The 27538-nt window shown below is 34.4% G+C and overlaps 1 protein-coding gene and 1 pseudogene across 4 annotated transcripts in view; one reads left to right on the top strand and one right to left on the bottom strand.

The window, feature by feature from the left end:
* CTNNA3 (catenin alpha 3) overlaps positions 1-27538 on the top strand; it is a 1667940-nt gene that overhangs the window by 389904 nt on the left and 1250498 nt on the right. The gene's annotated exons all lie outside the window — the stretch shown is intronic.
* Positions 6015-27538, bottom strand: part of LOC130684515 (short coiled-coil protein-like) — a 31589-nt pseudogene continuing 10065 nt past the window's right edge.

Raw genomic sequence — 27538 nt, 5'->3', positions numbered from 1 at the left:
CACTTTAATTTGGTCGTTGATCAATTGACTATTTAGAAGCGTGTTGTTAAGCCTCCTTGTGTTTGTGAGCCTTTTTTCTTTCTTTGTACAATTTATTTCTAGTTTTATACCTTTGTGGTCTGAAAAGTTGGTTGGTAGAATTTCAATCTTTTGGAATTTACTGAGGCTCTTTTTGTGGCCTAGTATGTGGTCTAATCTGGAGAATGTTCCATGTGCACTTGAGAAGAATGTGCATCCTGTTGCTTTTGGGTGTAGAGTTCTATAAATGTCTATTAGGTCCATCTGTTCTACTGTGTTGTTCAGTTCCTCTGTGTCCTTACTTATTTTCTTCCTGGTGGATCTCTCCTTTGGAGTGAATGGTGTGTTGAAGTCTCCTAGAGTGAATGCATTGCAGTCTATTTCCCCCTTTAGTTCTGTTAGTGTTTGTTTCACATATGCTGGTGCTCCTGTGTTGGGTGCATATATATTTAGAATGGTTATATCCTCTTGTTGGACTGAGCCCTTTATCATTATGTAGTGTCCTTCTTTATCTCTTGTTACTTTCTTTGTTTTGAAGTCTATTTTGTCTGATATTAGTACTGCAACCCCTGCTTTCTTCTTGCTGTTGTTTGCCTGAAATATGTTTTTCCATCCCTTGACTTTTAGTCTGTGCATGTCTTTGGGTTTGAGGTGAGTCTCTTGTAAGCAGCATATAGATAGGTCTTGTATTTTCATCCATTCAGTGACTATTTCTTTTGATTGGTGCATTCAGTCCATTTACATTTAGGGTGATTATCGATGGGTATGTACTTATTGCCATTTCAGGCTTTAGATTCATGGTTACCAATGGTTCCAGGTTACTTTCCTTACTATCTAAGAGTCTAACTTAACTCACTTAGTATGCTGTTACAAACACAATCTAAAGGTTCTTTTCTATTTCTCCTCCTTTTTCTTCATCCTTCATTGTTTATATATTAGGTATCAAATTCTGTACTTTTTGTCTATCCCTTCATTGACTTTGGGCATAGTCAATTTAATTTTGCATTTGCCTCGCAATCAGCTGCTCCACCCTCCCTACCATGGCTTTACTACCTCTGGTGGCAGCTATCCAACCCTAGGAGCACTTCCATCTATAGCAGTCCCTCCATAATAGACTGCAGAGATGGTTTGTGGGAGGTAAACTCTCTCAGCTTTTGCTTATCTGGAACTTGTTTAATCCCTCCTTCAAATTTAAATGATAATCTCGCTGGATAAAGTAATCTTGGTTCCAGGCCCTTCTGCTTCATGGCATTAAATACATCATGCCACTCCCTTGTGGCCTGTAAGGTTTCTCCTGAGAAGTCTGATGTTAGCCTGATGGGCTTTCCTTTGTATGTGATCTTATTTCTGCCTCTGGCTGCTTTTAACAGTCTGTTCTTATCCTTGATCTTTCCCACTTTAATTGCTATGTGTCTTGGTGTTGTCTTCCTTGGGTCCCTTGTGTAGGGGGATCTGTGTATCTCCATGGCCTGAGAGACTATCTCCTTCCCCAGACTGGGGAAGTTTTCAGCAATTACCTCCTCAAAGACACTTTCTATCTCTTTCTCTCTCTCTTCTTCTGGTATCCCTATAATGCGAATATTGTTCCACTTGGATTGGTCACACAGTTCGCTCAATATTCTTTCATTTTTAGAAATCCTTTTTTCTCTCTGTGCCTCAGCTTCTTTGTATTCCTCTTCTCTAGATCCTATTTCACTTATTGTCTCCTCCACCATATCCAGCCTGCTTTTAATACCCTCCATTGTGCTCTTTCAACGATTGGATCTCCGAATTGAATTCATTCCTTAGTTCTTGGATGTCTTTCTGTACATCCATTAGGATGTTGATGATTTTTATTTTGAACTCCCTTTCAGGAAGAGTCACGAGGTCCATATCATTTAAATCTTTCTTGGGAGTTGTATTAATAATTTTACTCTGGACAAGATTCCTTTGGCATTTCATGTTTGTATATGGCGCCCTCTAGTGTCCAGAAGCTCTATTCCAGAGCTTCTCAGCCCCTGAAGCAATGTTGGGGGTCACAGGGGAGCGGTACTGGTGCCTGGGGGGAGGAAAGAGCTTTTCCCCACCTTCTGGCTGCTGTGCCTTTCTCCACTGCCTGAGCCAGTGCGCCAGTCACACAGGTATGTTTTTGTCCCGGAGCAGCCGGATATGGATCCCTGCTTTCCACAAGCAGCTGGTATCCCAGTCTTCCCAGGAACTCTGCCTGTATTAACTTTCCAACCCGGTAGTCATGCAAGTCTCATGATAGCACCATGAAATGTAGGTTTGTGCTCCCAGCGCAGATCTCCGGAGCTAGGTATTCAGCAGTCCCAAGCCTTCCACTCCCTCCCTGCTCCGTTTCTCTTCCTCCCACCGGTGAGCTGGGGTTGGGGAGGGGCTTGGGTCCCACGGAGGCCACAGCTCTGGTACAGTACCCTGTTCGGTGAGGTCTGCTTTTTCCTCCAGGTGTGTGCAGTCTGATGCCGTCCTCTTTCCTGTTGCTCTCTCAGGATTAGTTGTGCCAATTAAATTTTCTAATTGTATCCAGTTTTAGGAGGAACCCTCTGTCTTTCCTCTCATGCCACCATCTTTAATCCCACTATCTCCCCTAGTATTGTATTGCTGTCAATTTATCCCTTTGTGTGTTTTTTTTTACTGTATATAATTAGGTACACCTGTGTTGGGTACATAAATATTTAAACAGGTGTATCTTCTTTTTAGATTGATCCCTTTGTCACTGTGTAATGCCCATCTTTGTCTCTTGTTATTGCCTTTTTTTAAAAGTCTGTTTTTTCTGATATAAGTATTGCTACCTCAGCTTGCTTTTTTGCTTATTTGCATGGAATATCTTTTTCTATCCCTTCACTTTCATTCTTTTTGTATCTTTGGATCTGAAGTGACTCTCTTGTAGGCATTGTATAGGTGGATCTTGTTTATTATCCATTCATCCACCCTATGTCTTCGATTGGAGCATTTAGACCATTTATAATACCTACTTATTTCCATTTTGTTAATTATTTTTTGGTTATTTTATAATTTTTCTCTTTTCCTTTCCTCTCCTCTTGCTCTCTTCCTTCATGATTTGATGACTTTCTTTGGTGTTATGTTTAGATTCCTTTCTCTCTATTTTTTTTCTCTATCTCTTACAGGTTTTTGTGGTTACCATGAGGTTCATACACATAACAAACTATCTATTTTAAGTTGGTGGTCATTTAAGTTTGACTGCATTCTAAAAGCACTACATTTTTACTACCACCTCTCTCCCCCTCCAATTTTATGATTTTCACATCATATTTTACATTTTTTCTTTAGTGTATCCCTTTACTAATTATTGTAGCTATACTTTGATTTTACTACTTTTATCTTTTAACTTTTATTCTAGCTTTATATGTGGTTGGTCCACATACTTCTATGATATGTTTGCATTTACCAGCAAGATTTTTTTCTTTCACGTATTTTCTTGTTTCTATATATGGCCTTTCCTTTTCTGCTTAAAGAAGTCACTTTAATATTTCCTGTAAAGCTGGTTTAGTGGTTATGCACTCCTTTTCGCTTTTCTAGGAAATTCTTTATCTCTCCTTCAATTCTTAATGATAAATATGCCAGTTACAGTATTCTTGGTTGCAAGTTTTTTCTTTATAGCACTTTGAACATATCGTGCCACTTCCTCCTGGCCTACAAAATTTCTGCTAAAAAGAAATCAGTTTGTAGTCTTATGGGGTTTCCTTTTTATGTAATAAGTGTTGTTCTCTTGCTGTTTTTAAAAGTCTTTATCTTTGGCTTTTTACATTTTAATTATAATATATCTTGTATGGCTCTCTTTGGCTTCATCTTTTTTTTTTAACTCTCTCGAGTTCCTAGATCTGGGTATCTGTTTCTTTCCCCAGGTTAGGGAATGTTTCAGCCATTGTTTCTTCAGGTAAATTTTCTGCCCCTAAAGTCCCAGCCGTGATGGCTGTGGGCATGCTGGAGAGTGAAATTATCATCCTGTCAGCTGTAAGGACTGCCTGTGGTGCAGGTTTGTGTGGGGCTCTCAGTTGGGGTGTCTCCTTGCATCAGTCTAGAGGGAAGATTTCAGAATGGCACCTGTCAGTGCCAAGATCAGCATGGCAGAATGAAATAGCATAAATAGCTGCCACCAGTGTCTCAGTGCCTGATGAAAGGCACAGCTCTCTTTTTGGTAGTTACTCCAAAATTAGTAAGTGACTTCCCTTTATTTATGGTCCATTTATTTTTCAATTTGTTGTTTTTGTGCTGATTTCTAGGTCAAGTAAGTCTGTACACAAACCCTTTAAGAATGGGTTTTCCTTTTACAGTTGTCTAGTTTTCTTGTTGTACTCCCTTTGGTTTTCAAAGCTGGGTGTTTTGGTGGCTCATTTCCTGTCTAGGAACTAAGAGTTGGGGTTCCTGATGTGAAGTATGAGCTTTTTGCTCCTCAGGGAAAACTTTGTTCCTTTGAGATCCCTTCTGACCATGGAATGCCATGCCTGGGTATACATTTTTCTTTATTGAGACTATATTTCTGCCTCTTTCTTCTACCTATCTCAGTCTTGTCCTTTGTTGAAGAGGCTCTGTTTATTCGGTTTCTAAGTTGCCTTCTGAGAGAATTTTTCTGCGACTATTTATTAAACAGCAAAGAAAAATTGCAGTAGAATTTTAAATGTTTGTGAATTAGGTCACAAAAGGGACACACAATGTTTGCAGTATTACATCAAATCTTAGACCAATGCAAGCATGATTATTCCATGATTAAAAGTAGCCCAAATCCAATAACCATAAACTACATTAGTAGATCTCTTTTTATATTTAGCATTACTTCTGATACTAATTTCCTTACCAGATGGAATCCACAAAGTAAAATATTAAAAAATGTTAAAGAATGAGTAAAACTCTGCAACGTATTTGGGTTTACAGAAAATTTTGGCAGAAGTAACAAGATAAAATACTGAGGGAGTATCAGTTAGATTACATGTTAAACTCTTCCATTTTGTTCATGATTCTGATACTAATACACTCAAGGGATTTTATAAAAGTTTATCTTTTGGGTATTACAAATAAGTCTTGAGACTAAACTCTCTGTAAGTATTGTAGATAGGATTTACACAACGTTAGTCAAACTTAACCCACTTTCATATATATTCCCCAAAATATATAATCTGTGCCAGAGATAGCACAAATCTTAAGTTAAAACATTTGGAGTTGGTCGCTGCTATATACCAACTACTTTTTTCATCCTATTTCTATTTTTTCTCGAAAATTTCTATTTCAAACATATAACACAACCAGAGCTCATCTTCTCAGATACCAAATGGGTTATTTTGAAAAAGGAAGTTTTAACAGATCTTCCCAATTCAGCAATTCATTTTCAAAGAAAAATCTACATTTTTATAGTCTCTGTTCTCAATTAAAGAGAAATTAACAATCTTACGTTACTATAAATATAACAAATAAGCTCTTACTGAGAAAACATTTATTTTGGTTAAGTTTCAACAGTTAGAGTTTACTCTCATAGATGATTAACTATTGAAATTACTTTTACAGTGTGAAATCATTTTTTTTTCCCTTAGGGGAAGGGAAATGGAAAAAGAGAAACAAATGGGGAAGAGGCACAAATTGGTGGACAGGGTACATAAAGCTGGGTGTATTCAGTACATGATTTTGATCACTTTTTCACAAAATGGTGGTTATTTCTAGTCTCTCTTAACAACTATGCCTATAATAAAAGTGCTAAACCTATAAGTCAAAGCAAATTCATTGAAACATTCATTTTCAAGTTTCATAAATATATGTGTTTCTAATTATGAAGTCTCTACAATACATTTGCACATTTCCATAGACTAATATAATACACCAACTCATGGAAATCCTCGGTTATGCTCTTAATTTTGCATAAATTTGAAGTTATCTACATAAATATTCAATGAAACCATAAACAAAAGTACTGTAGCTTTTGGAATCCAAATTTTAAAGAAAAAAAGACCAGTACAATTCCATTAAACAGAAGGGTTATCACTCACTCACTTTCTTTCGCTTTTTGTGTCAGTTGTTTGAAAACCACTAGAAGCTGACTTAAGGTTTTCTATATACTGTTCAAGAACTTGGTTTTCTGAGTTTAGCTTCAGAATTTCTTCCTTAACTGTGTCTACTTTTGCAGAGAGATCATCCATGTCAGTATTCATAATCTTAAGTAACAAACTTTTGAACCTTGGATACGAAACCCTCAATGAATGTTCTGTCATTCAAAGAGCTGGGAGGGGGAGGCATCTAAAGGACCCCTCAGGCCTCAACACTTGGACCAACTCACCTCAAAATCCTTATTAGACTTATGTGCTCTCCAAATTAATCTCCTTCCTACAACACTGCCAAAGAGATTCTTCCAGTTTATCCTTCCTAGAACTAAAAAACATTCAGCTTCTCTGACTTCTAACTACATTTCATACAGTTACCTTGATCTAAATTTAGCCTTTTCACCCTTTATTTTACATAATTTCCTGTCTTCATTCGCATTGCATACAGCCACCTATCTATGTGCTCAGCTAAAAAAGAGCTATCCTGGTGTACTGGGAGCCAGCCTCCTCAGAGAGCAGTGAACATTGAACTTATTTGGTATACATAATCATCATATAAAATTATGAGTTTTAGAGTTCAAGATAATTTGACACAGTAAAGCAGAGTGAATTTAGTATCCTGAAAGATGTGGGATGCTTGTAAACTTGAAAGTCTCATTAGAAAAGTATTAATGAATAAGGAAAGTCCAGCCACCCTAAGCAAACTATGTTAATGTTTGGTGGTGGTTTCTTTAAGATAAGCATATCTGTTATATAATATTAAATATTTATATTATAATATTATGTCTATATATACAGATTTGTAATTAGGATCATAGTGCACATATGAGTTTCTTAATCTTTTATTATAGAACATTTAAACATATACAAAGGTAAAACTAATAGTTTAATGAACCTGTATGTACTCATCACCCATCATGATTATCAGTTCATGGCCCATCTTGTTCCATCTGTGTCACACCCACTTAACTCCCCCACATATTTTGCAGCAAATCCCAGACATTATACCATTTCATCTGCAAATATTTCAACCATATATAATTTTATAGTTAACTTTTTCACAGTATTTTATACATCAAACATTTCCCCATGAAATTAACATTTTTTTTGAAAACAGATACAATGAGTGCATAATATTACATTGTATAGCTATAGTAAAATATATTTAACATACTAAGCTCTATTTTGTTTGTTTCTAGTTTTGATATTATAAACAATACTGCATTGAGAATATTTGTCCATAAATATTTATTTTAATTTCTGACCATTTCCTTTGAAAATAATTTCTAAAACTGAAGCTGTAAGTATTTTAAATGTATTTGAAGTCTAGTATAAAAACTTATGACCTGTGACTATTCTTTACTTTCTGATATGTTTGAAAAGCAAATAAGGAAATTGTGTGAGGTACTTTTTATAATTTCCATTGAGATGAAAACAGTTGTTTTAGGAGTTTCTTATAATAGATAGGCTTTCCTAAATTGATGCATAATCCAAAAAAAGAAATTGTATAATCCTGGAGATGATGCTTACAGACTTAATTTACAATTAAGTCCTATTTTGTTGATATTCTTCTGAAACCTGATTAGCATTACCTGACATTATTAAGTTTCCTGAAATATATTGTAGTTCATTTTATATAATCATCCTAAATATTTATAATGTAAGACCCAGAAGTAATTTTCTAACAATGCTCAGTACCATTCAGATTCTCATTAAAGTTCTATGCTAGTTTTAGGATCCATAAATTAAGAAGAATATGAAGAAGTGAGGGAAAAAAACCCCAAAAGATAGTAATGGAAATTAATGAAGGGCTAGAAAGCAGGATTCATAAAGATGGATAAAGAAATTGTACTGATTTAATCTGGAGAAGAAAAAGCCAAAGAACATATGTAAATTACAGGAGATATTAGAACAGTTTATAATGTGATACATGCTTTCTAAACCATTAACACCAATGGGACAATTCTAGTTGGTTATACTTATTGAACTTGGAGGTAGTCATCTGAGTTTATTGATTTAGATTGTTTCCCATTTCACTAGTTTCTGATTCTATCTTCATCATTTCCTTCCTTCTATCCTCTTAGGGTTTGCTGTTATTTTTTCAATTTCTTGAGTTGGTTGCTTACCACATTCATTTTCAGTCATTTAAAAAAATAACTTCTAAGATAAATAGTTAAGGCTCAAAATTTCCCTTTAAATAATATATAGCTGCTGTTCCATTCAAGTTTCTCATCTATGTGTTATCTCATTTACATTAAGATGTTTTCTTTGCTCCTAATGTTTAAAAAAATTTTAATATTTTTATTTATTTTTAGATTGAAGTATAGTTGATATACAATATTGTAAATTTGTTCCTAATGCTAATTGGAGTAAAAGTTCCATTTCTTGAGCCAGGTTGCCAAGCACTAGGGCCACAGCTGAGCTTGACCACTTATGTGTGTGTGCATGTGCGTGTGTGTGTGTGTGCTTAGTAATTTATTTTCTTTCTGCTTTCATTTGCTCAACTGTAAAACAGGGGTGATAATAACAGTACCTGCATTACATAGTTTTATGAAAATTACATATTCTAAAATTGTTAAAATACTTGGAAGAATGCCTGATATGAGCAAGAACCATATGTGTTAGTTATTTGTATTTGTTTGGAACATTTTACTGATTTCTAATTTAATATCATTGTGGTCAGAAAATGTGTGTTGTGTAATATTCAATATTGATTATTTTCTTTGAAGAAGACTTAATTTTTTGAGCAGTTTTAAGTTCACAACATATTTGAGAGGAAGGCACAGAGATTTCCCATATACTTCCTGCCCCTATGCACGCACAGCTTCCATTATCAACATCCCCACCAGAACTGCGCATTTGTTAACAAGGATGACCATACACTGACTCATCATAATCACCCAAAGTCCATAGTTTCCCTTAGGGTTCACCCTTTGTGTGGTACAGTCAATGGGTTTGGACAGATGTATAGTAACGGTTGTACCATTTTACTCTCCCATCAACAAATGTATGTGACTTCCAGTTTCTGAATGTTAGCCTTTGGAAGATGTGTAGTGGCATCTCATGGTAGTTTAACGTGCATTTTCCTAATGAATATAATCTTAAGTATTTTTTTCATGTGGTTATTAGCCATTTATATATGTTCCTTTGTAAGTGTCTATGAAAATATTTTGCCCACCTTTTTTTAATTGAAGTATTGTTGATACACCCTCTTATGTTGGTTTCAAATATACAACACAGTGGTTCAACAGTTACCCATATTATTAAATCCTCTCCCTCTTTAATGTGGTTGCTATGTCTTAACGTAGTAAGATGTTATGGAATCATTGACTATATTCTCCATGTTGTAAAACCATCCCTGTGACCAACTTATATTGTGATTGTGAATTATTGTGCCCCTTTAACCCTTCTCTCCTTTCCCCCCACCTGCCCAAACCCTTGGTAACCACTAGTCCTTTTTTGGTGTCTGTGAATCTGCTGCTATTTTATTCCTTTCTGTTTTGCTTTGTTTTTCTACTCCAAAAATGAAGGAAATCATTTGGTACTTGTCTTTCTCTGCCTGTCTTATTTCACTGAGCATAATACTCTCTAGCCCCATCCATGTTGCAAATGGTAGGATTTGTTTTCCTCTTATGGCTGAATAGTATTCCATTGTGTATATGTACCACATCTTCTTTATCCATTCATCTATTGATGGACACTTAGGTTGTTTCCATATCTTGGCCATTGCAAATAGTGCAACAATAAACATAAGGGTGCATGTCTCTTTGAATCAGGAATTTTGTTTTAGATTATTTTGCCCATTTTTAAATTGGGGTTTTTGTCTTTTTATTATTGAGTTTTTAAAAGCTTTATTTTTGTCCTTTTCAGCTTCTCACTGAATTATAAGCATTTTTACATATTATTTATCTTTCATAAAAACCTGGTGACATAGGCATTGTTCCATTTTGGGTATGAGGAAGGTAAAGCCTGTGCTGATTAAATGACTTACTAGGACTCTGATACAGAAGTGTCTAGGAGCAAAACCTTATACTCTTTACTATATTATGCTACAAATAAGAAATATTATGGGACTCCATTCAAGAGAGTCTCTGGAGGCTGGGATGGTTCAAATAATAAGTGAGAATGATAGATTTTGGTGAATGTTAAGATTTAGAAAACCATCTGTTAAGTAGTGGTGGTGTGGGGTGGGATATAGAGATTTTTAAAAATATGCTCATGAAAAAGATAGACCTAATATACCTAGATGGAGTAATAACAAAGAAATAGACCAGAAAGTGATCTTAAAGTTCTAAGATTATTTGAGGCCGGAAACTTTAGCAAGTAATTGCCAAGATGCTTCAGTGCATTACAAATTCTAAGAAATACGTTTTTCTTCTCTATTCTTTAAATATTACTCTATATCCTCTACTGCTAAAACAGTTTGGCTTCCAGAACTGTGAATTAATAAAGTATTGATTTTGCTTAATACTTTTATCTAATGGACATTTAAAAAATAGGCACTGCAGTTCTTAAAGTAAGGTGGATTGAGTTTGGAACCACAGGATATTTTAACTTGAGAAATTAGGGCAACTTCAGTGATTGTAGAACAGCTAGGATGGCAGGACATTTAAGTTAGTTCAGTTCTGTGGCTGAACTCCTGAGAAAGATTCTAGGAGAGATTCAAAGTCCTGTCAGAAATGCAGGGAAGAGAATCATAAATGTATAAAGTTCTGTGGATTTAGTGGCCTATAAACAATGTTACTTGTTTTGTCCTATATATTTAATGATAGCCCTCTTTTCTCATTTTAAAGCAGTGTAAGAATTTCTCCTTTGGTAGTCCTGCTTTGCAATTACCCATCTGGTATATGGTTCATGTTCTGAACTAGCAAATAGTATAACTTAAGAAAAATGTAGCTTAAGTATTTCTGTTGATATGAATGAAACTGATATTACATAAATTAACATGTTCTTTTTAAGATTCTCAAACCTTTAGGGCTTGGATTCTTTGTTAATCTATGTCTGTTTCCACTATCAGATTCCTGTGATTCTTTCCCTGGCATTCTGCTCAAGGAGTACATATCCTATGAGGCTGTGTGTTTGGAAAGAAGACTTGAACTCAACTTAAGGACAGTTGACTTAGAGGAAGCCATGTTTGGGCTCCAAGCTATCTGATTTTAAAATAAATGATTAGAGAAGTGCTGTAAAGGGGAAGAAAGATTGCCAGGCATCAATTAAGAATAACCTCACCCACCAGTTGTTTCTGGCTGAGGTTAAATTGGTAATCAATGCTGCCTGTTCTCCTGTCATTCTATTTTGTATTCTTATCACAGTGGTTTTATAATACTGCAATTAAAGTCCACTGGAGTGCATGATTCAGAGAATAAAGTCAATTAGTTGAATTTCTTATGATCATTGTTTTAAGGGAACTTATTTCTGAACCTGAGTGAGCTCCATTTGAAAATAGGTCAAAGATTTTGCATAGTATCAAATATCTACATACAGGGTGTTATAGTTCCGTGTGGGGGCTTTGTAAAATTTTTCTTTGGCATTATTATGAAGGCAAAATGGCTCCTTTATGAATTAAAGCCACATATGAAAACTCAAACAATGGTAGATTTGTGAGCAAAATCAGCGCAGCACCATTATATTGACTTTAAGAGAAGTTTGTAGGTAATTTGTTTACTTACGCATCAGCTCATACTCCTTTGGTGACTGTAGCTTTCTATTTCTGGAGTTGGTTTTTTATACAGAGTAAATTTTTCCTGCTTGTATTATTCTTTAAGAAGTTTAAGATAGCCCTCATATTAAATTTTAAATACTCCTTTTCCAAAGTTTATCCAAGAACTAGAATGATGAACTTAATCCCTGCAAATTTGCAGTTAGAGTATTAACTTAAGTACTATTTCTGGTATCACTGTGCTCTGCAAGTCATCTGGTTAATGTGTTTCCTTTTGTAGGCTCTTACCAGAGCATAGCAATGGAACACAAAGTAAACATTAACAGACTTTTCTTTGTGCTTACATTTGGTTATAAGGAAAACTTTTCTCGTTCACTGTTTCTATCTTTTTAAAAGGTGCTCTTTTAAATGAGTGGAATTAAAGATTCTGTATTTTAAAGGAGCAACATGTCAAGATTAATAGATGCACTTACCCAAATAGGTTCTCTAGGATAATTTTTAATTTTTGTAGAAGTGTGCATTCTGAAAAAAGGAAAAATCAGATTCTGTATTTTCAGCTTTTACTTGACAAATACTGGTGTTATAAATTATACAGCTGTTCTTCCTCTGTATGGATTCTGTAGTACTCAGAGCGATTTATAAGTCTAGGATGCAGCTGCTGAAAGTCATTTATTCTCAGTTCTGTATTAAATCCATCATATAGAAATACATTAGCATTCAGTACAAAGCTCAAGGGCTTAAGTCATTTCTTCCCTCTCAGTTGCTGTCCTGTACTGTAGGACAAAAACAGCACCCTGAAATTATTAGGGTGACATGTACTTTGAGAAGGGCTCCTTTTAGTATTTCTATTTAGAGTATTTGAAATCCACTCATTTATTGATACAAAAGGAAGTGTCAAAATGAGTCTTCTTTTCAACATTCGCAGATTGGTAATACTAACGTGCTTACTTTTGACAAATTAGGACTTCAGCTGGTCTGTTCCTTTGCTGCTACTGCCATATGTCTACTATTCAGATATATTCATGTTTCAGAAACTTAATTCATTGCAATTTTTTGGAAGGACACATGTTTGAAAATAAGTAAGGGGAATTTTCACATGTACCTTAGTTCTTACTTTTCTACTTGAAAATATCTATTCCTCCTTTAGATGAACAGTATTATAAATACAGAGCATATAAAGATCAATATAAATATAGAGCTTATAAAGATCAATATGTGTGTTTCTTGCTTATGGTTTCTTTAAAACACTGCATGTTCTCAAAATATTGAAGTGAATTTGAAATGTACACATTGCTTGAGAATGCTGTTTCTCAAAATTTATGTGTATATATCTATTCAGAGAATGTGGTTTTATCTTTATTATCTATTAATGTTAAATAAAGCATGGCTCTCATTTCTTCCATTTTAATCCTTCCCATATACATTGTGAGATAAATTTTCCTTAATAATAATTCAGGACTGGTCTCTTATTTCTCAAAAACTTATAATGACTCCAACATTTCTGTTATTTGAATCACTAAATGGTTAAGTTGACTCTCAAGGAGCCCGATGATCTGCTCCCGGGCTATTTTCCTCATTTATTTTTTTCTACTCCTCTCCATCAGTCTTTTGATCTAACCAAAACAAATGACTTGCTCACTGATAATGTGCCACACTTTCCTTCTTATTCTTTATTGATGTTATCATTTTATTACCAGATAATTCTTCTTTCTCTAGCTTCACATGTTCAATTTCAGCCTATTTTCAAAAGACCATCTGCTCTATCATCTTGAGAATTATAAATAGTTTTCAATTCTCTTTTATTTATCTCTTTTATGCCCATATATCATTTTCTATTTTATTATAGTAATTGCTATGAATATTTTATATTCCTTATAAGATTATACTCTCCCAGGTGATAGAGCCTGAAATATTTTAACTTTTATCCCTACAAAGCTGAGGCCAATCTCATACACATGTGTAATAAGTGTTTATTAATATTTATTGTATTTAACCAGAATTTATAAATAATTTAATAAAATATTGGTTTGACAGAAGATTAGGTATATGAAATGTTCAGTGTTTGTTGAATATGATTCTGAGATGTACATTACCCAGTCTTAGTAAGTATAGTACTGCATATCAAAAGTAATTTAATTTTGATAATGATAGCGATTCCTTTTTTTCCCCGGCTTTGTTGAGATATATTGACATAATATTGTTTGAGTTTAAAGTATATAATGGGTTGATTTGATACATTCATGTATTGCAAAATAATTACCACCACAGCATTAGCTAACACCTGCAGCATCCACATAATTACTCTTTTTTCTGTGATGAGAACATTTCAGATCTACTCTCTTAGTAACTTTCATGTATATAGTATAGTATTAACTATAATCAGTATGCTGTATATTAGATCCCCAGAAAAATGGTTGAGATTCTTAAAGAACCTATATGAACTCTTTAAAAATTCTCAGTGTAAAACAAAACAAAACAAAATATAGAGGGGCTCCATGATTTACATTATTGCTTTTTATCAGGATATAAGCAAGTATTGAGTTTTTTACTTTCGATGTGAGTTTGTTTTCTGATCATTTGACTCAATATACCAAAAGCAAATTATACTTATTCACAGATTTCAATTATTTTTTATTGTTTTCTTTTAGAAAATTTTTATTTCTTAAGGTTTATCAAATTGCCATGTACATAGTTAAAACAAATCAAATAGTATTAGAAGGTTGAAGTGAAGCCTAGCACTTCCTTGCCTAGTCCCTTCCCACTTCCTAATTCTTCATAACCATTTGAAAACTCTTTTAGCTGTATTCTTCTGATATTGTAAATGACACAAAAAATCCTGCTATTCTCATTTAATTTTTATGTTATCCACTGAATACATGTGAAAAGTCAAATAATGCTATATTGAAAAATGAAAGTCCCATGCCCTAATCTTATCATCCAGTTCTCATGTATCTAAAGCAACTGTTTTAAATCTTTTTCTTGTAGTATTTATGTTCCCTACTTTAAAATATCATGTAGTATACTATTTTTCTTGATTTTTCAATTTTAGATCTCTATTACGGACTTCCTTTTAGAAAGAAGACTAAGATTTGGTTTTTTTTTTTTACCACTTCTAAACACACACACACACACACACACACACTGGTCATGCTTCTATCATTTCAATGGGTTAATTTGAATTCTTGGTTCAGCCAGTATTAAGTGATTGTATTATTATGATTATGTAAATATTTTTTACTTTGAGTCACATACTGTAATATGATTATAATGTGTTCCTCTATAACTTTTGTTCTTTCCAAAGGTAACGATTGTTTATTTTTATTTGGTTAGTTTTCCATGTACCTACTAATTTAGGCTCAGATTTTTTGAATAAAGTCTGAAGATACTGTCGATATGACCAAACATACTGTAAAAAAAGGATAAACTAGGTTATTTGCAGTAACAAACATGCCCAAAATCTCAGTGGCTCTCAGTAATAAAATTTAATTCCTAATCACAGTAGTTTTTCATTGTGAGCCAGCTGTAGATATATCCACATCATCTTCCCTGGAAAATTCAGAATGCTGGAGCAACTGTTTTCTAGAATATTGCCAATCTTGTGTCAGAGGAGAAAAATGTGAACCGCATGCTTGCTCTTAAGGTTTCTGTGAAACATCATGTTGAAACACATTTCATTGACAAAAGAAAATCAGTAGTGAATAGCCTGCCATTGATGGGGCAGGAAAGAAAAATCCTCCTCCTGAGAGGGGTAGAGAATATTTTTGAACAATAATACAATTTGCCACATGCTTTAGATAAACTATAAGTTCAATTTTTTAGTGCTTCTTACTGTTTTCTGCTTTTTCTTTTTCCATAGCATCCCACTCTTACGATAAGATTGCAATTTTAACCTCTTCGTAAGTCTTTCTGATGATACTGATTATAATTTTTTGATGACTTTTTCTCTTTCTACCATATTTCAGTTTCTTCCATGTCTTTCTTTCCTATTTATATATTTTGGTTCATGTTTCAGTTGGAAATGGTTGATGATTCCTGGGAGACAGAATACATTTGAATGAGGCATTAAAAGGCTGATTTGAGAATCTGTTTCTAGGCCTCATTGTTTGGCCTACTTAATTTTGGAATCTTCTGGGTTTTGGGAACCAGCACTTTGCTGGACAACCTCCAACCCAAGCATGAAGATATTTTTCTCAGGGCAGTTCAGTTTCTTCAAGGAAGTAATATTTTTATTTCTTCTGTGAATGGAAGATGTCTAGTTCTCAGCTTTTCACACTTGCGGAGACAAAGAATGGTAGGTCTCATAACTTAGTACATGGACTTTTAATTAATACAGTATTCTTTTTCTTGCCTTAGGTCTCACCCTTGCTTTCCACAGTATCTGAAATCTCTGGGTACTGAGCCTCTCCAGTTAAATTTCTCCCATGGAAATTGTAGTACTCTCTTGGTGCTAGTATACAGTGCAGGGAATAAGAGAGAAGTGTGTGTGGGTGTTCTATGCTCCATAATGACAGGATTTGAATCCTGAGCCTCTCTGCAGGTTCTGGAAGTGAATTGACTCTTTTCTGATCTTTATTCTCCTTTTTTAAGCTGCATTTTTCTCCCCTCTGCTAAATGCATCATCATTCTTTCATGAGCTCCTCACTCTAAAGTGTGAAAATCTCATTCAGTAATGTCTTTTGTTTTATTTGTATGTGTTCTCTCCCCCTTTACTATTTTAGTGAAGTCAGAGGTGGGGGAGAGGAGATAAAAATGTTATGATGAAGTCACCACAAACCTGTTGGTGGATTTTCAAAGCAGCAGGATATGGGCCATCAACAGCTCATAGCTGGGCCTTTGTGGTAGAAACTCTGAGGATGAATGGTTGAGTCTGATTTTTTAGAATATGGAAATGTGGAGAGAGAGAGCTGTCCCCCAGTTCCAGAAACAGGACAGAGAAGGACTTGTACAAGGTGTGGCAAATAGACCTGAAGAGCTGACATACAGGGTTTGCCAGGCTGGCAGGACATTTAGAAAGCTTTCAAAGTTAGGTTGTAGTGTTTAGATTTTATTTTAAGTATAAGAAAATCTTATTAGGATTAGCTCCTTTCAAAAGTTATTCTTGATACAGAATCACTCTATCTAGTTGTTACCTTTGAAACTCTTGAATTGGATTTCCCAGTCTTTTTAAAGATGGTTTTATTTTTACTTACTTTGGAAATGCTGAATTACGGTATCATGTAATGGAAAGGTTACCCAACTGATGAGCAATTGGGGATGTAAACTGTACTTTATTAATAACTTATTTTTTTTGTGCTTGGTGGGTCACATTATCAGAGAATGAATTTTCATTTCTAAAATTTCAGAAATCTAGGTAGTAATGGTATCTATAATAATAGGAAGGTAGGAGAAAATAAACACCAGAAGTATAAGGCCAATCCAATCAAGTGGAAATCTAAAATTCATGAAATGGAGGAAGTTCCCAAAGACTAGGCATTTAATGACTGTTCCAAATTCATTTTGGGATTTTGGAAACACACTGAAGCTTTGGGAGCAGTGACTAGTATTGAATCCTATTTCTCCCCCTGTCTGACGGGGCATGTTACTTAACCTCTTTGGGTCTCAGTTTTTCCTAACTTAATAAAACAGGCAAATTAATACCTCATTAGTTGTTTAGCAATTTAGTGTGATAATGTATCTGGAATTTAGTAAGCCTTTGATAGTTATTATAGTTTTAAAAAAATTTAATAGTGAGTAATGAGGGACTGTGAGGCACAAGGAACAACGTTTTAACAGTCAGGCAGGCTTTCGTTTAGTCATTTCTGCTCCTTTCTAGCAGTATGCTTTGGGCTAGTTACCGACTCTCTGAAATGCTTTGCTCCTCTTCAAAATGAATCTGTGTGAATCAAGTATACTAAATGAGAGAAAATGTGTGAATTCCCTGGCCCATAATAGGTCCTCAATAAACTGCAGTAATTATTTTCTATATTTCCTGAATATAAAATATTATAATGTAATAGATTTTATTCAATCCTAGTTCGAACATTTGTCTTCATTTTTTAAAGCATCCTAACAGATACACAGCACTAAAAAAGCTGACATTATCAAATTGCTTTATTGTCTGACACTTTTTTTTTTATTACAGTCAAGTCCCAGTAGCGTTGTGACTTAAATGTAAATTTCATCTCATCAGCATTGCCTCATTTATTGGAGTTGAAGTTCTCCTTCCCTGGGGTAGATGTCCTTTTCTGCTCTGATTTGCTAGTTCTTCACCAGTGAAAGTGGAATTCTCATTACTCTCGGCCCTGCCAGAAGTGGAAGTATGTGTAAATCCTCAGTCTAGGGTGTGAATCAGTTGGCATTTTATAGAATTTCACATCTGGTACTTCTTCTTTTTTAGCTCACATATCCTTTCCCTGGCATAGAGAGAAGGGGTTATGAACAACATCCTTACCAAGACGAAACAGGGAGGATGGAAAGAGGCAGACTGAGGTCTTTCAGTAGCACTCTAAATCCTCTCTTGAAGGATGAAGCATTTTCCTTTTTTATGAAGAGGTGCTTGTAAAGAATGAAGGCAACCATCTGCACTTGCTAATATTCCCCTTGGACTTAAATACCGAAGGAAAAGCTTCTACACAATTTTCCATGCCACAAATCAATGCATTAGTAACTTTTTCTCCACCTCTGACTTATTTCTCTCAGAACAGTGCTGAGACATCCAGGAAAGTCATTGAAAGTGGTGTTTATGATACTATAATAAAAAGATACCAGATCACAATAGTACTAGGTCTGAAATCACTGCAATTCCATCAGGTTTTAAGCTCGAGTGTTCTTTTGGGCTTCTGGGAGGTAATGAAGCTGATGGCTGAAGCAAGAGCTCATTTGTAAAAGGAGGATACCATGGCCTTGCAGCAATGATTGACTAGTTTGAGTAAATACTCCAGCCACTCCTTGTTATATCACGTTGGGGTGCTTGCCATCTGGCCCTGGTAATCTACATAGACGTAGTTTTCTCCAGTGCAATGTTGTGGCATCAAGCTTTCTCTAATTCTCCCCACCAAGTGATTCATGGAAGCATGTAAAATATTAATTACTTGAACTTGAATAGTCCTTTCTTTTTAAGTATTTTCTCATCAAAGACTGATTTAGAGAACCCTGGAGTCTGTCATTTCAGAATGAGCAGTAATTTGCTGTGGTGCTTGCCTTTGCTGATTTATCAGTGTTCTTTTTTCACTTTTTCTCTGTGTTATTTTGCATTGTCATTTTTAGTATTATCTCTGCTTTTGTGAAAAAATTTTTTTCCCTGACAACTTGTAAGTAACTCTAGCCTTTATATTCTTGTTTATTTTGTTTCTCTTTCTGCCTCTGGTAGGCACATTTCTTTTCCAAAGATACACAGGCAGCCTTTTGTGAAACCAGAGTGGGAATGTGAGCTATTTGTTTCCTTTTTAAAAACAGTTGTGGTTTTTATGATTTGTGGAGCCACAAATCTGACATTCATAGATCCTGTCAACATTTTATATTCTAGGTTTCCTTTGTAAAATATCCTTATAATCTAGTATTTTGTCCTGAGATAGCTCCTATTTCCAACTAATGCAAGCTGAAGAATCTCATGGACGCTAGCAATACACTTTTCCTGTCTTCTCAAAAATCTCCATTATTATCTCTAGTCAGTTGCAGAACTGATCTCCTTGAGGGGCTGTTCTACTTTATGACTTCTGAAAATAGTCACAGAAAAGTTGAAAATCACCCCTTTTGATCCTACATATATAGTGATTTTTTATAACATAGTAGATAATTAGGTCAGGTGAGGTCTCCTTTTATTTATTATGGGAATCAAACTTCTTATATGCCAGTACAGTATTCATGCTATTATATGTGAGAATTTATGATTTGTAATAATAGTCATTGCCTTTTCTCTTCACTCTTTCTCTTTTTCCTTTTTTTTAAAGTTAAAATAGCATGAGACTATTGCCATCTTGATTGAGATTTAGTGATTTGTATTTGATTTCTTGTCCTTGACTCTGGAACTTTTGACGAACAGTTACATCTTCACTTTTGTTTCTTTATCTCTTAAGTACAAATAATATTACACTGTACACTAACAAAATGTATTGAGTTGTGTATTTAAATAAGGTATATTTAGAGAGTAGTATATTTAAATGCAAAGCTCTTAAGCACCTGTCCTGACACATAGTAAGTGCTACATTAATGTTAACTATTAGTTGATTTAAAGATATGCACATTTTAGTCAAATAGCAGAACTCTATGTAGCTTCTTATGTAAAGAAAATAACCATAAACTATTGGCAGCATCATTGAAAATAAGGCATTTTCCTTTGATTTTTCTTTTCTGAATAATTTTTCTATCTGAAGTACCCTTTGCTGACCATATTGAGTACCATAGTTTTGAGATTCTCACTAGAGACAATAAAATATTTTGAATAAATGTAGATATTTGAAATGACACCCTCTTTTGAGCTGTAAAAATGATCTGATTCAGGGAGCAGCCATAGAATTTTTAAGGTGCTTTATATTTATAACTGGTGATGTTATGCAATGTCGTTTTAAGCCAGAACTAATGAGAAAGCATACCTGTCTCCTCCTTACTTCACTTTATTATGTATTATATAATCAGTCTTCACATTAAGATGCCTTAATTTGTTAGTCACTTCAAAATGCCTCCCTTTTCTCACCCACAGTATTGCTATTTCTGACATATAGTTTTCTAAATGTTGTTTTTGAATGCCATTCATATATATTTCCAAGTTTTGTGATTAATTCTCAGACCTTTTAACTCATTGAACTCAGTTAAATTGCAGGCAGTGTTCTTAGCATTTCTATCCTTCTTGATTTTAAAGCTTTGCCTTGCATTAAGTTTCGGGAGGTTTTTTAATATCTTCTGTGTGCATTTTATAATCTCATCATTCCAATGCATCTGCTTGCCAATGTGAGCTAGTTTGCATACATAAATAATCAAGGTTGTCAGGATGAGCCCTAGGCAAATCTTAGAGCATAGGGAGCCCTCTGCTTATTAAAAACTGTTCCCCAGTCTGACCTATAGCAGATGGACCATATGAATGATCACTGATCCTGTTCTATATCAGAGTACTTAATGCTTGAAATTTCTTTTGTTAAACAAAGAAATGGATTTATCAATGGCAACCACATAATATGCCGTGATTCCAAATTGTCCATTCCTGTAATATTTAAATTTTGAAGATGACATTATGGGGAGAGTAATCCTTGCCTAGTAGATTAAAAGTGAAAAAAATTCTAGGTGCTGGATGTGAGAGAGATTTTGGAGTGAAGGGACTTTCTGAGCACCTGTCAAATGACAGCTACCATCTTCTGGGTGTTTTAGGTGGTCCCTAAAATTATTTTCCAGAGAAAATATTTTACATTGGTTGCTAAATTTCTCCATTAGGACTACTTACAAAGGTGAAGGTAATTATAAAGGAGCAACAAATGCTATAGTGTGTTTTGTTTTGAGTCTCATCCACACACAGGGCCTCCATTCTGCTACTCCATTCTGGCTACTTTGGTTTCTCTTCAAGTGTGACATTCCCATGTCATTATGAGTGTATTCCTCAGAACCTAGGTTCCTGATTTACCATTTCCTTTCCTATCATCAACTTGAGTGAGATGCTCCTGACCTGTGTGGTCCTACTCCCTCCAGATCGTGGCTTTTATTTAGGAGATAACATTTGCTATGGGTTAATTTGTTATTTAGCACAGTCTAATGTATGTAAAATATGCTTGAGCAAATACATGTTGTTTCATTAATTACTCCTTTAGGCATCTGGTTTCTAATAAAGGACCACTAAAGAGATTATGTTTTAATCCAAAGTAATGAATTTATAATGATGGGACTGCATATAGTAGGCAGAACAGTAGATGAGGTGTGTTTAGAAAAGCAGCCTTTCCAACACCATTCCAATCATACTTTATTGGAAACTCTCCATGCTATTTAAGAAGCTATTCCACTTGAGTGATCACGGGAAAGTGCAAAGTCAGAGAACAAGGTCACCTAGCATCCTATGTCTGAGAAACTAAGAATATGTTTGCTACTTAGGCAAAAACATAAAGGGTAATGGGAGTTTGAAGCCAGGAAATTGGAACATAGAGTAGTATAAAAATAGTTAAGAAGCAGGAGGTAGGCAGCAATCTCAGGGGTGTATATATTATATTAATTATATTATATTAGTATTTTCTACAGTTTAAATATATTCTCACATGTATCATCTTATTAAAATCTTTTCAAGCCCTCTTTATGATAAGGATTATTCACTTTCTAAAGTGATCCAAGCCTCTGGTTTAAATAATTTTTTCAAAGTCTTGTTGACATGCTGAGAAGCAGGTGAGCCAAAATTATATTGAGGTATTTTAATTCTAAATGCTTTTTATTGTTATTTACTTTTGCATAATACAATGCCCGGGTCAGGGTTGAGAGTTGAGGCTTTAGATTTACATTCAGAGTCCTAAGGCTGATTTATAAAGGTGTTATAAAGATACATCACCAATCTTTATGCATAAAAACGTGGATAGACAACAAAAGACACATTGAAAGACTGTATATCTTAGGCTATTTAGGACATTTAGGTTCTGTTGAATGGGATTTGGGCTATGGCTGTAATAAGTATCAAAAGCTAAAAAATGTGAACTTTTGTTAGTAGTTTTGGAGAGTATTCTTGAGAGAATATTTGAACACCTCTAATACAAAAAAATGCCTTGTCTAAAAGAAAGCATATTTAAGGTACATACTGATGCAATGAATACTTAAATGTTTTTCTACTGAGAAAGTGACTGATTTTTAAGATCCATTCAGCAGCTGGGGCATCAATTTTCATGGAAAAGGATATAATAAACTAGATTTTATTTAGGGTTAAAGAACCACAGACTAAATAAAATGACATGAAAGATTGTTAGATATTCCCCTTTGGGAAACTATATATGTTTAAGACAATTTGGGTGTTATGAAAAATATGTTCAGAAATAATTATTGTTGAAATGAGTGATGAAACCCAGAAGAACAAGGTTTATCCTTGTTCATTTCTGTGTCCCAGGTGCCCTGTCAGTTGTCTGACATACAGGAGGCCATTTATAAATATTGAAAGAACGAATAACTTCATGAATTCTTGAGCATTTGAGTCAGTTGTTAAGTAGATTCGATGGTTATTACTTTTCATGTCCTGAAAGTCATACCTGAACACTTTCTGTTCTTTCAGAAAAGCTTTCAGATATATTTACAGAAATCCACACAAAACCTCAATTCTATGTTCCATTTTGTATTGTCTATAATGCTATGTGTTCATTATTGCTTTAAACTGAAAAACTCAGTTTTCCTTACCAAATAGTCTAACAAAACAAAACAAGACCAAAAAACTGTGCATTAATAAAACAGGGGAATGATGATTGAATGACAGAATTATGAAAATGAAAAAAAAATACCTTACATGAAATGCTAGTCCACCCACTATTTAGGAGAGCCTTGTGCTTGTGTTTGGTGGCTCAGAGCCTATGTACCGGAGAATCCTTATTAAATACAAAACCTCACCAAATAGAGCATTAAGGTTATAAATAGAAAACAAATACAAGCCAAGAAACATAAGCTATCTCACTATAATATTTTCCACGTTATATGTAATCAGGCATTTATATAAAAATGTAATTAGAAACAAGAACAATGTCCAGGTATAATGTGAGAAAATTAATGTGGCAATGAGAACATTAGCATTTGCTTTCCTAGTTTAAACTGGAATTTGTGCTTTCAGCATTGCACTCTAGAAGCATTTATATGCTTTATTCTGTACATTATTTTTTGAGTTAAAAAGCCATAAACCCTGTCTTTAACTCCCTGAGAGCCTGCTTGTTCTTAAAACAACAGGCTCATAATTATAGCTATGCAATTATCACACACACACTAGTCTTAAAAAGCCAGCTGTTTAAGCATTACATGATGATTCAAGAAACTATTTAGATAACTATTATTTGATATTGTTTTATAGTTATAAAATGATTATCTGCTATCAGACTTCTAAAATTATAAGCATGTTTTTATCTGGAAACTTGTAAAGTGTCTGACTCATAAGTAAGCAAGTGTTCATGTAAGCATAAAATATTATTAATAATATTTTTTTATTGAAAGGAATAGACTAATAAATATAATTTGCTTTTTTCTATTTAGCTAAACTCTTTTCAAATTCTTTAACATTCAAGTTGATTTTCTTCTGAGTTTCATTAAAAAATACCACTAGATATTTTCAATGTTCATGATGTTGAAGGTTTTCCTCTGGTATTGCCTGTTATCTCCCTTATTTGATCTTAAATTATTTTAATTAAAGCTTAGATTGAATATTTTATATTGCATTCTGTGTCTCCTTCCTGGTAGGACATAAATTAAATGTTTAACAGCAGTTGAAAACTTTTCAAAGCTATGTTAAATTCCCAGATAACCCTAAGAAAATTGCTAGCATCCCATCTTATGTCACTTAATTAATTGTAGGGATAAAAAGGTTTTAGGGAAAAAACTCATCCTTATTTGGTGATCCTTCATCCAAATAAACATCCAGTAATGATGAAATGTATGTGTCCCATTACTTTCTCCAAAAAGAGACCTAAAGCAACAAGGATTTTATGGTTTATATTTATGGTTAATTTAATAATAAAAATAAATTTAATGTCCTTATATTTTTCATTGTTAAAACGGATCAAAAGAAGTCATTTGGTAAGTCAATGAGGTGATTAAGTAAACAATTCAGACTGAAGTATAATCCTTGTATAAAAATCAAGATGACAAGGCATTGCTTCTCTATCAGCAGTAGGTTTACCAGTTCAGTGAACAATCAAGGCAGTCAGAAAAAATTAATTTATGCCAAATTAAAGAAGGAGAGAGGAAAGTGCAGGAAAGGCGGTGGCAAATGATGTTTTTCCCAGTGGTTTAATTAAGTGGCTTAAATCTATAAACTTCAAAGGTCTTAGTGTAATCTAGTCCATTTCAGTGATAAAGAGAAGAAAATTAAACATTGTATGAAAATTTCAAGAGAGAAAACAGTTTTCCATCTGCTATTCTCATTTCTCTTATCTATTATATCTATATAATTATAATCTCTATATAATATTTAGTATATTTAATTTATTATTTCTCCAGTGCTTGTTTTCAGTAGTAAGACTTCACTAAGCAAAATCTCATGGCATATGCAAAATTAGATGTGTTTTCTGCTACTTGATAGCTATATAACATTGAACAAACCATTTTTTCTTTACTTATCTATGTAATAAGCACAATGAGATCAAATGAGAAAATGTGTAGAAAATTAAACACTGTGAATCTCTCCTAGGATGTTTTCAGTTGTCTTTGGAAGGTCTAGCAGCATAGTAGTTAAGCACCTGGCTCTGGGGCCAGAATATTTTTGCTTAAGTCTCTCTCCTCCACCACTCACCAGCTTTTTGACTTTGGGCACTTACTTAACATTATCTGTAAAATGGGGATAATAATATGTTAATAGGATTATTAGGATTTCATAGGGTTATTAGGATCAAAACATTTAATATACATAGGGTGGGTATAGCCATGCTGATACACAGTAATCATATATATAGAGTCAATGAACCTATGTGTTTATATAAAACATAGAAGCAATATAGTCCTGGTATTTTGGGGATTTTTATGCTGTGCAATTTTTTGTCTGAATACTATTTGATTAAGACATAATTAGAGAATTTTAGAGTTGTAATAGATTTCAGAAATAGTTGTAGTTTTGTACCACAGGAATAGCCACACAAAAATTTATTTTAGAGTGACATTTCAAAATTAGACATCTCATTTGCTGTATTAGAAAAATGAGTTTGAGAGATGTATTAATTGATATAACATTGCATTGTGCTCAGAGCATGGATTTAGGTCAGAAAGATCTAGGTTCCAGTGCCAGCTATAGTAGCAGTCCTCTCACCTTGGGTGAGCTATAATTTTTGTGCTTCTGTTCTTATCTATAAGAAATGGTGATAAGGATTACTTCACAGGGAAGGGAAGGCACCTGAAACCCTGATATCTATATCGTAACACTCAGTGCATGTCTCCCACCGTTCAGTCCTGGATCCTGAGGCTGACTGGCCAAGTAAGAATGGATGTTTGAGTGGCCCTCATATTGCATCACTTTCCAGTGCTCTGATGTTGGCCCAGGCATTTGAACCAGAATTCTTTCTTGCTTTGTTCTGCCAATCAGTGTTCATCTCTATTGCCACTGTCATCACCATCATTACCATCATCATCATCAAGCATCATTGCTTTTTATTTTTAAGTTCTTTTGGTATCTCTCTTTTAGAGAAAATCCTGCAGGGAGTAGCTATGATCCCTTATAGTACTGGCATTCCCTGTTACATCCTGTGAGTCTGCAGTCCCTAGTCTCAAGAGCTGAATCTCTTTCTTGATGGCCTCCATTGTAGATGTTTGCCTTTCCTGGGACTTTACCTAATCATAAGAGAGACAGAGTGAGAATGATAGCAAGATTGAGAGAGAGAGAAAGAGAGAGAATGAGAGGGAGTGAGGGAAGGAGGGATGGGGGAGGGGGAGAGAGGGGGACAAGGAGGGAAAAGGAGGGAAAGATGCATATTGTTATTCTCACCTGTCCTCCAAATCCTATTCTTTAGGCTATTCAGACTATAGATTAATCCCTTATAGCTCTACTTTCTCTCTTCGTTTTCCTTGTCTTTTTCTCCTTATCTGATCTAAAAACACTGCCTCTTTCAAACCCCAGACAATAGGTGAGCTTCTAATTTTCTGCTTAATAAGTGCTATCCTTTCTCCTGGGGTCTTGATTCTGACCATTGGTGATGATCTTGTGAAAAATGGATTGATTTCCTGTTTTGCATACCACTCCATCTATGTTTAAATGAACATTCTCCCCTGCCTTCTCCCCCACCCCACTAATCTGGAATTCCATACTATAAAGACCTGGCCATCTGGTGGCATATTCTAGAAGAGACTGTGTTATTTATACCTATATTGTTTTCTGTTTGCAAATATGACACGGCCTATTCAGATGCTTTAAGACAGCAGTTTTCTAAGCCCTACTTCTCTTGATCCTGGCTTTCCCTTTTTCCTCATTGGTTCTGAATTTCCTTCATTTGAGCCCCACTGATTATGACATTTGTATCTTTATAATAATGTTTGTATGTTTGTCTTTATTTTTAAAGACTTTATTAAGAAAGAATTCACATACCATAATATGTACCCACTTATAAAAGTACACAATTCAGTAGTTATTAGTACAGTTACAGAGTTGTGCGATGATCAATAAATCTAACTTTTAGAATATTTTCATTACTCCCAAAGGAACCCACTCATTAACAATTGCTCCCTTCATCCCCCTGCCCTAAGCAACTACTAATCTTCCTGTCTCTATAGATTTGCCTATTCTGGTTATACCATATAAATGATATCATAAAACGGTGTGTTCTTTTGTGACTGGCTTTCTTGACTTAGCATAAACTTTTCAAGATTCATCCATGTCATAGCATGTATCAGTACTTCATTTCTTTTCATTGCCAAATAATATTTCATTATGTACATATATTCCATTTTATTTGTCCATTCATGAATTAATGGACACTGGAATTGAATTGTTCCCACTTTTTGGCTTTCATGAATATGTTGCTATGAACATTCATAAGTGTTTATGTGGACATACATTTTCACTTCTCTTGAGTTTGTACTGAGGAGAATTGCTGGGTCATATGGTAACTCTGTGAATAATATTTTGAGGAGCTGTCAGGCTGTTTTCCAAAGTGGCCGCACCATTTTACAATTTTACTAGAAATGTGTCAAAGTTCTGTTTTCT

Source organism: Manis pentadactyla, chromosome 8, assembly GCF_030020395.1.
Source record: "Manis pentadactyla isolate mManPen7 chromosome 8, mManPen7.hap1, whole genome shotgun sequence".
Lineage (NCBI taxonomy): Eukaryota > Metazoa > Chordata > Mammalia > Pholidota > Manidae > Manis > Manis pentadactyla.
Note: the sequence above shows the minus strand (reverse complement) of the source record. Positions and strands in the feature narration are given on the sequence as shown.